Here is a 5,172-nt window from a genome sequence, read left to right on the forward strand (position 1 = left end):
AAGAGTGGACAGAGGTTGCCGTGCTTTTTTCTGGGCCAGGACGGAGGAAGTGAATGGCGGCAAGTGTGTGGTATCCTGGGCAAGAGTTTGTAGACCAAAGCACCTAGGCGGCTTGGGTGTAATTGACTTATACAAGCACGACATTGCACTAAGATTACGATGGGAATGGCTTAGACGCACGGATGCTTCCAGGCCTTGGCAAGGGCTCAACTTGACCGCGGACAAAAAGGTGGCCCAAGCGTTTGGGAGCCTGGTTAAATGGAAGGTGGGAGCGGGAGACAAAATTTTGTTTTGGAAAGATCGGTGGATCCATGGTGCAACCATCTCAGAGCTGGCCCCCTTGGTGGTGGCGACAGTTCGTACGCAGGTGGCCAACAGGAGATTGGTACGTGATGCGATGTGCATGCATGCTTGGATGAACGACGTCGTGGGTGACCTATGCACGGAGGGTCTAACCCAGTTCATCGCACTTTGGGAGATCATATCGGAGATTCAATTAGATATTCAAACTGAGGACAGCCCCATATGGGCTTGGAGTGTGACTGGAGTCTACACCGCATCATCTGCATACAAGATGCTATGTGAGGGAGGAGTTAGATTTCACTCTTTCGGAGCAATCTGGAAATGTTGGGCGCCACTGGCATGTAAAATCTTCATGTGGCTGGCAGTGCAATATCGACTGTGGACGTCGGACAGAAGGGCTAGACACGGTTTGCAAGACCAAACGTCTAAATGCTACTTTTGTGATCAAGAGGAAGACACAGTCGACCACATCTTGCTGCAATGTGTGTTCTCGAGGCAAGTGTGGTACCTGTGCATGTCGAGGATGGGATTGAGAGTGGAGCTTTGCCCAACATATGGATCCCATTTGGTGCAATGGTGGACGGAAGCTAGAAAGCGCATACAAAAGCAAACTCGGAAAAGATTTGACACATTCGTGATGCTCATTTGCTGGACACTCTGGAAACAGAGGAACGCAAGAGTGTTCGGATCAAACCATATCAAAAATGAATGGGAGACGGTGGACTTGATCTTCGACGACTTGAGGACTTGGGCTACGGCAGGAGCATCTGGAGGAAGACCGATACCCGAGTAGTAGAGTAGTATTTAGGAGTGGAGTGGAGGTTTGGTTGGGGTCGGCTTGTGACCATCAACTAGCTCATTGTTATAACTCTTGTACATATTTTTCTCCCTTCTATAAAGCTAAGGTACGCCTTTGGCGTACCCTCGAAAAAAAAAGTGAACCGCATTACCATGTTTTTTCGCTAATTTTTTTTGCATTTTCATGTTGGGGGCAAGTGAACAGCATCACTCTTAAAAGTGAACCACATCCGAGGACCAAACGCACTACAAAATGAACCACCCACATTTTTTGTTTTCTTTTTAATTCTAGGAATTCTTCCGCATTGCGAGGACGAGGCGAGTAAACCACAAGGACAAGACGAGTGAACCACACTGTTTTTTGCTTGGTTTCTTCCATAGTGTGTACCCTAAAATTTAACCTTGTGTTGTGGTTTCACATGGGCACCCCTCAATTTGTTTAAGTGCATGCAGACTACATGATCAAGATTAGTGTACTACATGATCAAGGTTAGTGTACTGCATCATGTGTTTCCTCGTTTTCTAAAAAAATAAGAAGTGAATTTGCATCCAAGTCAACCATAATTTTTTTTAAGTTAACTAAGGGAAACACAGGAAAATGAATAGTAGCACATGGCAAAATGACGGGGGCAGGGCAACACGGTTCGAGCAGCGGCTGGCCTCAATATCAAGCAGCCTGTTTGTATTCAGCTACCTCAACACACGACGCACGACAGTGATGGCAACAACTACTCCTCATTCAAAGGGATATGGCTACCAGTTGCTTCTAGAGGACACCCAGGAGAGCTGTTCGCCCAGGATCTTCATATGGTGCACTCGTTCGAGTGCTGTAGCGCCCAGGAGAGCAAAATACATCTTCACAGAGGCAGAACAAAGCAAAACTTAACAGTAAAAATGAACTACATGGGTAATTGGGAGTACACTGAACACCGAAAACCTCTGAACTTCGTTGGGAGAACCCAGTCCAGCTGCACGGTTAAGGCATAAAAATACACCAAAACTGCACGGGTCGGCCAACTGCATGTTGTTTTTTGCTGTTGAATTGAACACGTAGTGGCACCAGGCTGCAAAACGGGACGAGATGCCGAAAGTGGTGTTGAAATGCATGATGTGCGGTGCAAACCGAGACACACAGCCATCCAAACTGAACAAAAAAGACAAAAGAACGGCAAGCTCGGCTGGCCGACAGTCTCTTGCACCCATCTAGTGACGAACTATGCGCCCACTCAAGCGGACTACAGTCCGCAGCAAGCCGAGCTGCAACCTGAGCCGCGACGAGCTGCACGATGAGCCAAAACGAGCTGCACGCGATGCTCCCTGGCGTCTTGATCCTGGGGACTTCGTCGTCGTCACGCATAGGTGCAGCCAGCTGGCTGCACCAATAGGAGTGTCGTACTACGCGCCGTCGGGGGGCGGACTGCGTGTGCGCCAGTGTGCCAGCGAGCCGCACGCTCATGGTCGCCAGACTACACCGGGGGGAGCAAACGCACAGGGAACGGTGACGAACTGCAAGGTTTCCGAGAAAAGGACGTGCTTTGTGTGGTTGTCGAAGAGCAGTCGCTGAGGAGCAGACGATTGCGCACGGGATTTAGGCGACCACCAGACTCGGCAGCGGCCGAGACGACATCGCGCTTCGGGCTCCTCACTGGGTTCTGCATCTGCGGCAGCGGCGACGCCACCCTGGCTTGAGGCAACAGGCCCGACGACCACCTGCAGGGAGTTATGTACTGCTTCAATCACCATCAACGAGATCCATGGCCAGGGGGGCTGGTGGTTGCCGAAGACATGCAACGGAGAACAGGTGATGGTGGATCTCACCTGATTCATGGCGGGACCGGCGCATAGTGGCCGGGGCCTCTCAGATCTCGACGCCGGGGACGCGGGGCTACTCCGATCCATCTTTGTGGCAGTTCAAATCCGCCACAGCGGCCAGCCCTCCCGTCGTAGCCGTTGCATCTGCCTCTCTCGGCATAGGTTGGTGGAGGCGCTTCCCACGGCGGGTCATTGTGCGGGTCCGCAGCGGCCTGGATCCGGCCCGCCTCATCAACGAGCGACGGGATCGAGCAGTGGGGTGCCACGGTTGGCTGGTGGCCGGTGGGGAAAGAAGGAGTGGAGGCGGGATGCGACGAGAGGAAGGAGGTGGTTGGGGCGGTCGGGTCGGATGCTGCGGGGAGAGGCTTGGGGAGGAGCTGCAGGGGGCTTGGTGGTGGTTCTGTATTAGAGGGAGGTGGTCCGCTGGCCGCCTGGGGGAAGAGGGGGCCGGTGGTTCGACGGTGCAGGGAAGAGTTGTAGCTAAGGTGGGTCGGGGTGTTATCAGAATAAGGAAAGTGTTATCAGAATAAGGTCTTCAGGGTGTTATCATAATAGACCCACCCTATTCTGCAACCTCCTCCTCGCTCCCTCCCGGTCTTCTACATCCGGCCGCCGCGCGCCGGTCCGGCTCACAACTGCGACGTCCATCCACCCTAGCGTCCCTTCCCCTGTCATGTCCAACCTTCTACCTCTGGCCGACGCGCGCCGCTTGGGCTCCCGCCATCGCGCCGCCCCTCCACCTCGGTGTCCTTCCCCAATCCTCCTGACCATCTACCTCCGGCCATGCGCCGCATGCCACTTGGGGCCCCGCCGCCGTGTCGTGCATCCACCCCGGCGTCCCTACCACAATCCTCTCGAGCATCTACCTCCATCCGCCATGCGCTTCTCGGGCTCCCACCACCATCGCCAGGAATCCCCACACGCTGGTGCCTGTAGCAGGTCTTCGCTGCACGCTAGTCGTGTGCTCCAGTGCAAGCTCTTCGAGAAGCACAAATTTGGAGGAAGGGGGCGCTCTGGATCGATGGCGGTGGCTGCTGCCAGGAGCTCACCTCCTATCTGCTCCACAATGAACGGATCCAGCCCATGGGCTACCCCATCGACGCCTCACCACCGCCATCCTGCTTCCCGTCGAGGAGGAGGAGGATGACAAGGGCCTGATTGTCAATGGATTCACCCCAGGTACTCGGAGGTTAGCCTCTCGACACTCAGTAGATAGCCATCGATGTCCCCACTTCCCCGTCGGTGACAGATCCACCCCAGATGCTAGGCAGTTAGCCGCCAACACTCAGGCGGTTAGCCCCCTTCCTGCCCTGCTTCTTCAACAAACCACGGCCCCTGACGTCACCTGCCGTCGAACACCCCCATCTCCAACCGAGTCAGTGCATGCCTGCCCCAACTCTGCACCCACCTCAGCTCCGTCCCGGCACCACACACGCTGATTGCACTGGCTCATAGTCACCGGCCCACGTGGCCCTGCCAGATGAGATGCGACCCGCCGCACGCCACCATATCTGTAACGCCCCGGATTCGATGCGCCAGGTGTCTGCCAGTTATTCGCTGTCGTTGCCATGTCATTTGCTTGCGTGTTGCATTTTATCATGTCATCATGTGCATTTCATTTTGCATATGTGTTCGTCTCATGCATCCGAGCCTTTTCCCCGTTGTCCGTTTTGCGATCCGGCGCCCCTATGCCCTCCGGCGTTCCCCTTTCGTCTCTCATTATGAGTGGGTGTTAAACGTTCTCGGAATGGACCGAGACTTGCCAAGTGGCCTTGGTATACCACCGGTAGACCGCCTGTCAAGTTTCGTGCCATTTGGAGGTTGTTTGGTACTCCAACGGTTAACCGGATAACCGCAAAAGCCTCTTTCTCTTTGCAACCCAACACCCTTCCAAAGTGGCCCAAAGCCCAACTAAACCCCCTCCATGCTCTCGGTCGTTCGATCACGATCATGTGGGCGAAAACCGCTCCTCATTTGGACTCTCCTAGCTCCCTCTATCTATATATATGTGCATCTCCCCCGAAATCCCGGGTCCAAACCCTAGCCCCTTCTTCCTCCGCGCGCCGGACACGTCCGCCAGGCGCCGGACATGTCCAGCCGCCGCCCCCTCCGCAAATCGCGCCGTGCCACGTGGCAGCCACTGCCGCCCCGCACCGCCAGCCCGCCCGGGCCCGTGGCTGGCCCGTGCGAGCCCATCTGGCCGCGCCGCCCGGCCCGCGCGTCCTCCGCCGCGCCCCTCCTCGCCCCATGCCGGCGCCC

The 5,172-nt window shown here is 55.5% G+C and overlaps 1 long non-coding RNA gene across 1 annotated transcript; it reads right to left on the minus strand.

Moving 5' to 3' along the window:
* Positions 1–1,983: 1,983 nt before the first annotated feature.
* On the minus strand, positions 1,984–3,407 carry LOC123091581 (uncharacterized). The gene is made up of 2 exons (XR_006443322.1): positions 2,920–3,407; positions 1,984–2,811 (listed from the first exon to the last, which is right to left on the minus strand). It is a non-coding gene; the product is annotated as an uncharacterized lncRNA (long non-coding RNA).
* Positions 3,408–5,172: the final 1,765 nt, after the last annotated feature.

The sequence above is a fragment of the Triticum aestivum genome, chromosome 4B (genome assembly GCF_018294505.1).
Source record: "Triticum aestivum cultivar Chinese Spring chromosome 4B, IWGSC CS RefSeq v2.1, whole genome shotgun sequence".
Classification (NCBI taxonomy): domain Eukaryota; kingdom Viridiplantae; phylum Streptophyta; class Magnoliopsida; order Poales; family Poaceae; genus Triticum; species Triticum aestivum.